Genomic DNA, 12,161 nt, shown 5'->3' on the forward strand with positions numbered 1-12,161 from the left:
ACCAAAGGTTACGCAACCGTTCACGTGTAGTAGCTGAGACAATAGAAAACGAGGCATTTGCGGACATAATTACCGAAGAAAACGTAACGGAACAAAACATGGCGGAACAAAATGGGCCAGAAAACGAACCTAACATGAACCAATACGGCAAACCGACCCTCGAAGGTTATGGAAGTGGCGTAGCACCACCGGAAATCACTGTAAACTTCGAAATCAAATCCAGCATCATTCTTATGGTGGAAAATTCTGTTCAATTCCATGGGCTTCTCGATGAAGATCCCTTGTCTCATATCTCTCGATTCTTACTAATATGCGGTACTTTTAAAATCCAAAACTGCTCTGAGGACCAAATTAGGCTCAAGCTTTTTCCCTTCTCCCTTCGAAGCCATGCCTTGGATTGGCTAGAGTCACTCCCATCTAGCACCATTACCAATTGGGACCAGATGGTAAAACAGTTCCTCCTAAAATTTTTTCCACCAGACAAAACCGCAAAGTATCGAGCCAGCATCACCGGATTTAGAACCGACGAAGACGAATCGCTGCACGCAGCCTGGGAGAGATACAAAAGCTTGCTAAGAAGTTGCCCACACCATGGGTTGAACAAATGGCTACAAGTTCAAACATTCTTCGATGCCCAATCCAGCCAAAACAAGCAGGCAATTGATCAAATCGCCGGTGCAGATCTCGGAACCAAATCTCCTAACTAAGCATTCAAGGTTCTAGAGAAAGCAGCAAAGAAAAGCTTTGCGTACAACCCACCACGATCAACCCCATCACACAAGGGTATGCACCATGTTGACTCCAACACTCTTGTTACTGCATAACTCGAAGCACTCTCAAAGAAATTTGAGCAACTACAAACAGATTTGGTGAAAGCCAAGACCAAGTGTGACACTTGTGGGGGTGAACACAAAACGAAATATTGCCAGCAAAGCATGATGGTTGAAGATGTTGACTACGTGAGCCAACAAAACAACACCTTCGGGAACACATATAACCCTGGTTGGAGGAATCATCCTAATTTCAGTTAGAAGGATGGAGCAAACAATCAAACACCACCTGGGTTTGACAAACGTCCTTTTAACCAAACTCATCCATCCCAACCAAAGCCTCAATACCACAGCCAAGGGCCAAGCACCAGTCAACACCCAAACAGTGGGGATACTGTGGAGATTCTTTTAACACGAATCTTAGCCAGTACTGAAACTTCAAACAAATTGACCGAAGAAAGGTTACAGAAGAATGAGGCGGAGTTAAGGAATTAGAAGGCATCTTTACAAAACATCAAAAATCAAATGGGTTAACTAGCCCAGTTGCTTTCTGAAAGACAACCCGGTGGTCTTCCAAGCAACACGGTAACAAACCCAAATGCTCAAGCTAATGCCATAACATTAAGAAGTGGCAAGACCACTCAAGATGTGGTATCCCCATCACAGCCAGTTGATGATGAGACTGAGATTCCTGACAAGGTGCATGATCGGCAAGTCCCAACAAGTACCGCACAAGTCAGAGATCCAGTAAAACCATATGTCCCACCCATTCCTTACCCAAACCGTCTTAAGAAAGAAAAGACGGAAGCCCAGTATGGCAAATTTCTTGAACTCTTTAAACAATTACACATCAATCTTCCTTTCATTGAGGCCATCTCACAAATGCCAAAATATGCAAAGTTCTTGAAAGATGTGTTGACAAACAAGAGAAAGTTGGAAGAGTTGTCACATGTAACTCTGAATGAAGAATGCTCTGTTGTCCTTCAAAACAAGCTACCGACAAAGAAGACCGATCCAGGGAGTTTTACCATCCCTTGCTTGATAGGAGATTTATTTGTCAGCAATGCCCTAGCTGATCTCGGAGCTAGCATTAACTTGATGCCTTATGCGGTTTTTTCTAAATTAGGACTAGGAGAACCAAAACCAATCCGCATGAGCATCCAGCTAGCCGATCGATCAGTGAAGTATCCTAGGGGAATAGTTGAAAACATGTTAGTCAAAATTGATAAATTTGTTTTTCCAGTAGACTTTGTAATCCTCGATATGGACGAGGACAAATCTGTACCCCTCATCTTAGGAAGACCGTTTCTAGCCACCGCTATGGCTCTCATTGATGTTTGCACGGGCAAACTCACACTAAGGGTTGAAGATGAGGAGGTAACATTTGATATAGGCAGATCCATGAAACACCCGCAACACACTGATGATTCAGTTTATTATATTGACGTGTGTGAGTCTATAGTGAGTTGTCACCTTCTTGAAACCATTGAAAAGGAAGCATGCAACACTCAACTGATTGAGAAAAAGGCATACGCCATCCTCCATGAGGAGCAATCCACTGAGGATCAGGAGGCAAGTGAACATCAAGATGCGTACGAGACCGTTGACCGCAAATTGGAACGAAAGGCGAAACCTTCAGTTGAAGATTCGCCAGTTCTTGAACTTAAGGAACTTCCCTCCCATCTCGAGTACGCCTTCCTCGATGGTGAATCTCAATTACCCGTTATCATCTCTTCATGTTTATCAAATGAGGAAAAGAAAAGATTGCTTGAAGTTCTCAAACTCTACAAGAAAGCAATTGCTTGGAAAATCATGGACATCAAAGGAATCAGTCCATCATTTTGCACTCACAAAATCCTGATGGAAGAGGACTTCAAACCTGTCGTGCAGCATCAAAGACATCTCAATCCAAACATGCAAGAGGTTGTAAAGAAAGAAGTCATTAAGTTGCTTGATGCTGGATTGATATACCCAATCTCCGATTCCCCTTGGGTAAGCCCAGTACAGGTGGTACCAAAAAAGGGTGGTATGACGGTTGTAACAAATGATAAGAATGAATTAATTCCCATGAGAACCGTCACAGGCTGGAGAGTTTGCATTGATTATCGCAAACTGAATGACGCTACAAGAAAAGACCATTTCCCCCTTCCTTTCATTGATCAGATGCTTGAGCGTCTATCAGGGAAGATCTATTATTGTTTTCTTTATGGTTTTTCGGGATACTTCCAAATTCTTATCTCCCCTGAAGATCAGGAGAAAACGACATTCACATGCCCTTATGGCACATTTGCCTACCGGCGAATGCCTTTTGGGCTGTGTAATGCCCCGGCCACTTTTCAACGTTGTATGGTGGCTATTTTTCATGACATGATCGAGTACTCTATGGAGGTATTCATGGATGATTTCTCTGTTTTTGGAAGTTCTTTTGATCATTGTCTTGAAAATTTGAGAAAAATGTTAACAAGATGTGAAGAATCCAATCTTGTTTTGAACTGGGAAAAATGACACTTCATGGTCAAATAGGGCATTGTCTTGGGACATAAGATACCCCAGGCAGGACTTGAGGTCGATAAAGCAAAAATCGAGACCATTTCAAAGCTCCCGCCACCCACATCTGTCAAATCCATTCGAAGTTTTCTTGGCCATGCTGGTTTTTATCGCCGCTTCATAAAAGACTTTTCAAAAATAGCTCGGCCAATGACACAACTTCTAGAAAAAGATGCTCCCTTCGTGTTCTCCGAGGAATGTCTAAAAGCATTCCAATTTCTAAAGGATAAGCTTGTTGATGCCCCAATCATGGTAGCTCCGGACTGGACACTCCCGTTTGAACTCATGTGCGATGCAAGTGATTTCGCAGTTGGGGCAGTGTTGGGTCAAAGAAAGGATAAACACTTTCATCCTATTTACTACGCCAGCAAAACTCTCAATGATGCTCAAGAAAACTACACCACCACCGAGAAGGAGCTTTTGGCGGTAGTATTTGCATTTGATAAGTTTCGTTCTTATCTTATCCTTTCCAAAACCATTGTCTACACAGACCATGCAGCCATTAAATATCTTTTTAGCAAATAGGATGCTAAACCTCGATTAATCCGATGGATTCTACTTCTTCAAGAATTCGATATTGAAATTAAAGATAAGAAGGGCGCCGAGAATGTAGCAGCCGACCACCTCTCCCGTTTGGAATGCCCAGCTTCAAAAGAATTAGTGGGGTCCTATATAAATGACAATTTCCCCCACGAACTTCTTATGTATATCCAAACAAAAGAAGAGGAATGTCCATGGTTTGCTGACATTGCTAACTATCATGATCAAAGGTTTGACACATCAACAAAGAAGAAAATTCTTTTCCGATGTCAAACATTATTTTTGGGAGGATCCACACTTGTTCAGAATCGGATCCGATCAAGTCGTTCGTCGATGTGTGTTCGGAGATGAAGCAACCAAAATCCTCCAACATTGTCATGAAGGACCCACGGGAGGATATCATGGGGTCACATCCACCGCGAAGAAGGTTTTTAATGCCGGTTTCTTCTGGCCTACCATCTTTCGAGATGCTCATGACCTTGTAAAATCTTGTGATGCATGCCAACGGGCAAGCAACGTTTCTGCACGAGATGAAATGCCTCAAAAGGGCATACAAGTTTGTGAAGTTTTTGATGTTTGGGGGATTGACTTTATGGGACCATTCCCAAATTCATTTGGAAATCGGTACATCCTAGTTGATGTCGATTATGTTTCAAAATGGGTGGAAGCTCAGGCTTTACCCACCAACGATGCTAGGGTAGTTGTTAAATTCCTAAAAAAATTATTCTCGCGCTTTGGTGTCCCAAAAGCACTAATTAATGACTGTGGAACACATTTCTGCAATGCCCAGATGGAAAAGGCATTGTCTCGCTATGGTGTCCACCACAGATTTTCAACATCATACCACCCACAAACCAATGGGCAAGTTGAAGTCACTAACCGGGGCATTAAGCGTGTTCTTGAGAAAACAGTCGGACAAAATCGTAAGATTTGGTCTGAAAAGTTAGATGACGCATTATGGGCTTTGCGGACTGCTCATAAAACTCCTATCGGTACCACACCATTTTGGTTGATTTATGGAAAAGCTTGTCATCTTCCTGTGGAATTGGAGCACCGAGCTTACTGGGCGTTGAAAGCCGTTAATCTCGACTTAGTCGATGCGAGCGAGACTCGGTTCATGCAAATTCATGAGCTAGACGATTGAGAAATCAAGCTTATGTGAATTCCATAATATACAAGAAACGCACTAAGTTGTTACATGATAAATGTTTGAAAGAAAACAAAGAATTCAAAACGGGTGATCGTGTTCTACTTTACTGTAACATCCCGAAATTTCAAGATAATATTAATTATATTACTTAATAATAGAGGGAAAGTTTACTCGGGTTATCAGGAAATAAATAAAAGAGTAGGAGTTGGTATGGGTCGGGCTAGTGTCGGGTAATGGACGTTGGTTATGGATTTGGATTAATTGAGATGGGTTAAATGAGAATGGGATTTCAGGGATATAAATACCCCCAAAATCCCAAAATATCTTCATTTTCACCAAACTTCCTAAACACACACATACACACACACCAAGCACACCCAAAACCGCCGCCGGCCGGGCCGAGAAAGAAGGGAGGATCGAGCGAGGTCCGGGTAAGAGAGAAAGATTAGTGGTGATACCAAGATAAACGAGATCCAAACAAGCTCAAAAGGTATGATTCTTGATCTTGGAAGTTTAAAGATCCGAGCTTTTAGTGTATAAACGACCGAAAATGGTCGGGAAGTATAGTGGGTGGTATTGAACCTTAACAAGGGTGTTAAAATCGCCCGAAATGTTGATCAGAAACCGAAACAGCGGACATCTGGGCAACTTCGCCTTCATCTGGGCAACTTCGCCTTCATCTGGGAAACTTCGCCTTCAAGCGATGAACTTCGCCTGCAAGCTAAGTTCGCCTGATGATAAGTTCGCCTGAGGTTTAACTTCGCCTAAAGCCAAGTTCGCCTGAGGTTTAACTTCGCCTAAAGCTAAGTTCGCCTGAGGTTTAACTTCGCATAAAGCTAAGTTCGCCTGAGGTTTAACTTCGCCTAAAGCCAAGTTCGATTAGAAAATAAATTAAAAACCTAATGAAAAATGTGTTAAGACAGTTAATGGAAATAAAATTTTTCCAAGCTGACCTGGCAGCTCGACCCCAGCCAGGGGCTCTGCCCCTTGGACCCTGCTAGGGGCTGCCGCCCCTAGACCCCGCTGCCAGGGGCGCTGCCCCCGGACCCCCGTTCGTTGTGGGTCATATAAAGATAGAAATACATTATGAGAAGTGATAGTTAATTGATACGTATACTTGTTATACAGTCAGCCGTGCACAACTGAAGAAAGGGATTACGATTAACGGTGAACGTAACCGTGTTCAGGTGAGTTTCTAGCCCCATTTATGTGTTATGTTTTCGGGGCTGTGTGCATACTCAATATGTTTGTCAATACACTTATCCTAAGAGATAAGTGTATGCCTTATATGGATAATGTGAAATATATGAATGATTGCTTGATGGTACGTGAACGATCTTCGGATATCGCACGTACTGTCAGGTTGCAGCGCTAAAAATAAGGTAAGTATATCATGTATGTTTATGTGTATGAACATGATAGAGATAATAGAAGAAAGAAATGATAACGTATGGTTGTATGGTTACGAAGAGGGTACCGAGCCCTAGTAATACTCGAGGAATGTAGGGCGTAATATTCTTTATAACGTAAGATATGAAAGTAAGATAATACTAAAGAAAGTAAGAAAGTATGAACGAAAGGATATAAATTTTATGTGTATGCCTTATATGGATAATGTAAAATAGATGAATGATTTGCTTGCCGGTACGTGAACGATCTTCGGATATTGCACGTATCGTCGAGGGAAGTGACTAGCTCCTTACATGGATATTAAATAATAAAGTATAGAGTTCCTTTTATGGAAAGTATAGTGTTCCTTTTATGGAAGGTATAGTGTTCCTTTTATGGAAAGTATAGTGTTCTTTTTATGGAAAGTATAGTGTTCCTTTTATGGAAGGTATAGTGTTCCTTTTATGGAAGGTATAGTGTTCCTTTTATGGATAGTAAAGTGTTCCTTCTATGGATAGTATAGTGTTCCTTATATGGAAATTATATATGGTAGGGTAATGGTAATGGTTCTTTTAATAGATATTACGTGACGATCCTCCTATGGATATTTATATAAGGTTAAGGTAGTAATATGTGTCTTCGGATACGGGAAGTAATATATGGGAATGGATTGTATGTTGCCTGATTAACTAGAACTCACTCAGCGTAGCTGACTTTTAGTATGCACGCAGGTGAGCCGATTACAGAGCTAGCGAGAGGATGACGCATGGCATGGATTGAACGGCTGGCATCTGAAGAAAGAAGTAAAAATGTTTTGGATATAAAGTTTGGTGTTATGGTATCAAAGAAAAGATTTAATGTTTTGTAACAAATGATTGATGTTTTATATTCCGCGAAAAGTTTTAATAAACTCTGATTTGAAGGACTGTGTTTATGAGTAAATCCGTCACTAAAGTAGGGCTACCGGGTTCGGGGCCTTACATTTACAACTCTAGGTTGCGTTTATTTCCCGGAAAGTTGAAGTCTAGGTGGTCGGGTCCGTACACGGTCCGAAAAGTCTTCCCGTACAGAACCGTGGAGGTAGAACATGATGACGGTAGCAGTTTCAAGGTTAACGGCCACCGCCTAAAACAATATCTCGACAGACCGGTCGAGCCAACTTTGGAGGTTGTTCACCTCCACCCCAAAAACGAATAAACAATTCTCGGGTCTCGCCAAGACCCAAAACAAAACTAGGCAATTGTAAGTAGTTATTTTAAGTTAAAAAGAAAAAAAACTATCTAATTAGTTGTTTTAATTTTCGTATTTTAAATTAAACAAAAAAAAGAAGAATCAATCTAATTAGTTGTTTTAAGTTCTGCGTAACAAATGAAAAAAAGAAAATAAATAAAAGAGGGTAAATTATTATTAATAATAAATAAATAAATAAACAAGTAAGTAAGAAAGAAAAGACAAAGGTGCCTAGGGATAGGCTTGGTCTTATGTTTCAGAATATCATTTTCCTTGATTTGTGCTGCACTTGTTGCTTTTTCATCAATGCACACAACAGTGGAGCAGGCTTGGGGCATGCCTCGTCCAGGCATGAGGTTATGCCTACATGCATTTTTGGCTATAAAGAGCCATCTTCACTTTCTGTTTATGCACACATTTCCTATTCACTAAATCATGTCTTCCAAGGCTAGCATTAACAGCCCAATTCCCAAGAAATCCCGTACCGAAACGCAAGAGGCGACTCAGACAGCAATGTTGATTCGTCTCCATGAGCTCGTCAAGGAGCTTAGTTGCTTGGTGATGATGAATGGCCAAAAGCTCATCGAAGTGGGTAAGACAGCCAACGATGTCAAAAACGAGATCACTTTTGCTAATGCTCAAATCACAGAGCTCGGTTGTTCGGCTATCAAGAACGAGAAGAAGGTGGCGGAGATGACCGACACCATCAATGAGCTCAAGAACGAGCTCCTGGCTGTGTAAGCTCAAGTCAAGGAACTTGAAAGCGGCACCTTGCACTACCCGATTCCGTCGTTCCCAACCGACCCGTTCAACGGAAACCTTTTTTAGGAAGGAATTTCGTTTTTATGCTAGTATGTACTTATGTTTCATGAGCCGTATTTTCCCGTGTTCGGCTCACCCGGATATGTAACCGTTATCTTTGAATGAAATTTTAGTTTCGAATTTATTTGTTATTTGTTATTTTTATATTTAGGCTTCAAAATTTATTTATTTTTTATTTTTTTAGCCATTAAGTTAATTTATTTATTTTGCATAATCGGACCTACTTTTGAACTCAAAAGGTGTTAACTACTTTAGGATAAATCTGAACAGGTTTGAATTCTGTCATATAAAGGCAAGCTTTGGGCATGCCTTATCCAAAGCATGTGGTTTGGTCAAATTGGAATCTTTTCCTTGATCATCGCTGAATGCCAAATCGTCCTTGTCTGAATCTTTGATATTATGCATCAGCATGGGGCATGCCTCTGACACACATGGGTCATGCCTGAAGCCAATGTTTCCTTATAAATTCATGCTGCTTCTTTTAGTTTTACTCACACCTTTAAGCACTTCTAAAAAAAACTGTATGAGAGAGAGAATGGAGTGGTGCCCGGTTAAGAAAACCGCTAAAGAAATACGTGTGCCAACTTCCGAAGAAACCTTGCACAACTTGCTCGAGAAAATGAAGCACGTGGCGGAAGCTAGTGTTGCAAACGAGAAGCGTTTAGTTGAGTTAGGAAAAAAGGTCGAGCTCATGAGGCTCGAAATCCATCTTCAAGTCGAGAGGCGTACGCTTGATCTCGACCAGAAACTCAATCGGTTGCGTACCGATTTTGCAAGCCTCACTAACCAACTCCATGAACCGCTTGACCGCAACCGCTTGTGCGCCGATCTCGCGCGCAATAGCAACCAGCTCAACGAGCCCGTCAATCGCACCGCTCACTTTCCAACTCCGCCTCCACCCGCCGAGTACGGGATGGGTAGGGGTCGTTTCATGCAGTATCTCGGTTGTAGTATCCTCTAGTAGGTTTCGTTTCTATTGTAATTTTTTTCTTTTTAGGATTTCGTGTTTTAGGATTCGTGAGCCTAATTTTGGTCGTTTTGGCTTACTCGGCATGTAATCGTGTTTACTATTTTAATGAAATGTTATGATGTTTAGTAATTTACTCTTCGTTCCCATATTTTTTTTTTCTTTTTCACTCTTAGTATTGTTTAAAAATACAATTCTGCAGCAGCCAAACATGGGGCCATGCCCATCTTTACACCTGCACAAATTAATTAAATGAATATGTGAAGTGTTTAAAAGAAAGTCCTTGTCTCTTTCCCCCACCCATACACCTGCACTTACTTTCTTAAAACCCTGGTGTTGAGTTGAGTGTCACCTACTCTCTTGCACATATTATTTTAAATTCCTTCACCTGTGCATTTTTTTCAAACAATCGACATCTCCATTCCTTTTCTTTCTTCCATTTCATAATAGGTATGTCTCTTAGTAATTATTGATTTTAATTTTTTTAGGGTTCATGATTTGGGGGTCCCTTGAAATCGGTTGAAACTTCATTCGAACTTGGCATGATAACCTAGAATCAACTTGATTTTTATTTTAATTTCAATTGTACAGCCGTTTTCTCTTGTTTATTAATCGTTTTGCCAAACCGGTTCGGGTTCGATTCTGTCAAGTATACAGCCGTGGTTTACACCTCATTTAGGAACGGGTTTGAGCATCCTTCTCAAATATAAACCCATACCCGTTCTTAGCTGTACTTTAACCTTTTTACACAACCCCCGAATCAGATTTTTATTATTCGCAAACAACGCGGGCATGACCAATGCCCCGCCTAGGCACAACGCTGTGCCTTTTCTTAGAATAGGTCCTGTCCATTTTAGTTTGTATTCCTTTGCTGACTTTAATCGTTTTTAGGACCATGGAGCACGCGTACTTGGTCTTCTAACTCGATCATGAAAAATTTTGTCGTGATCGCCTCCGCATCCTCCTCAATCGTCGTGAAGATCCCAACTTTTGGGTCTGTGAAGAAACTTTAAGACAAGTCGGTAAAGTGGATCGTTACAACGAACTTTTTACGGGCCCTTGGCGCCGTCTTTTTGAACGCGATAGTCAATCCGTTCGTGAACTTACCTTGGAATTTTTAGCTTCGTTCACTTTCGACATTCAAAAGTTGGACCCATGGGACGATTCTGTCATTAAGTTTTGCCTAGGAGGTTTGTGGAGAAATTCATCTATCGCCCAATTTGGAGTTGATTTGGGCCTTTACACAGTTGATGAGATCGAAGAGCCTATTTTCTACACTACGAAACATACTTTTTCCGATGAGGAAACCGGAGATTTTTATGGTAGTGGTGATCAGCGAGCAGCATTCTGGGCATTAATTGGGACAGGGGAACATAATCCAAGTTCAACTAAAAGTACGGCTCTGAAAGACCCCTTACATAGGTATGTCCACCGTCTTCTTGCACGTTCAGCTACCGCGCGCGGTCAGACGGCTGGAGTCGTCACATTAAGTGACCTTTTTGCCCTTTACTCCATGGTGACAAAGGAACCATGCAACATCGTTCATCTTTTTTGTCACATGTTCAAAACCAACTCCACCGCCATCTCGAGCAAAACTCCGTTACTTGGTGGGTGTTGGATTGTTGAGCTTTATAAAAATTATGGAGTGTCGACTGAGGGCACTGCCGGGGTTTCTACAAAAAAATTGGCCATTGAACTTTGTTCAAGTATGGGGATGATTGCCGACTTACCGGGCCCTATTCGTCGCTTTAAGGATTCGTATGGTCGGGTTTGGGACCCGAATGATCCCACTCAAACTACTATGGAAATTGTTACAGTTGATCAAGATGATGAGAACACTTATGCTCCACTTTCGCCAACCCGCTCTGAACAGCGCGATACCGCATCCCCTTCCATGGAGGATCTCATGACGGCCATTCGGATTGCCTCCAATAACGCTCGTCGGGCGTTGGAAATTGCACGGTTAACTTCTCACCAAGTTAGCGAGCTTGCGACCACGCTTCATCGTATGGAACAAGGCATCACTTTTTTACGCCAACACATGGCTAGGAAGTCGGGATCGGAGGATTATAGCCGAACCGTGTGTTGTCTTCTTTTGCTAACGCTAGCTGCTCCACATCGTTTATTTCGTTTGTATCTTTTTAGGTTATTTTGTACCCAGTTCTAGTTGATCTTATAGTTTTGAAACCTTTCTAGTAGTGTCTATGTTGGCTAAATTTGTAGGACTGTCTTTTTATGCTATCTATGTTTTGTTTGTTTGAATTTTTGCGTTTTAGGCTATTATGGGCACCGACCATACGCTTGGGTTACTACGGCATTCAGGGGAGTCTCATTTTACCTTGTCTCCTAATACTTTATAACACACTTTATGCTTATTTATTTTCACATTGAGGGCAATGTGAGATTCAAGTGTGTGGAGGGGTTTACTTAAACTTTGTTTTGTCCAATAAAATATTTTTTGAAAAATCTCTCCAAATTTTATTTTTATGTCAAAAAAAATAACAATAATAATAATAAAATAAATAAATAAAAGACCGTTAAGCCTTTTAATGAATTTTTGACAAAACCAAAGGTTAAGGTTGTATTTCAAAAAGCGCTCGTTCAAACCAACCACCGAATCAACTTTAACTTAAAGTGAAAACCGAAAATATGGTTTGTATTTTTTCGAGACAAACTTTATGCAAAATGTGGCGTGCAAACCCAATCCCTCTGTTTCCGTGAGCAAAGCTTCAAGCCTTATTACAAT

The 12,161-nt window shown here is 41.2% G+C and overlaps 1 pseudogene; it reads left to right on the forward strand.

Moving 5' to 3' along the window:
- Positions 1 to 938: 938 nt before the first annotated feature.
- LOC143616620 (uncharacterized) lies at positions 939 to 7,593 on the forward strand (annotated as a pseudogene).
- The last annotated feature ends 4,568 nt before the right edge of the window (positions 7,594 to 12,161 follow it).

The sequence above is a fragment of the Bidens hawaiensis genome, unplaced genomic scaffold (assembly GCF_021521415.1).
Source record: "Bidens hawaiensis isolate Kalapana, Puna unplaced genomic scaffold, B.hawaiensis_p1.1 tig00048329_1, whole genome shotgun sequence".
NCBI lineage: Eukaryota > Viridiplantae > Streptophyta > Magnoliopsida > Asterales > Asteraceae > Bidens > Bidens hawaiensis.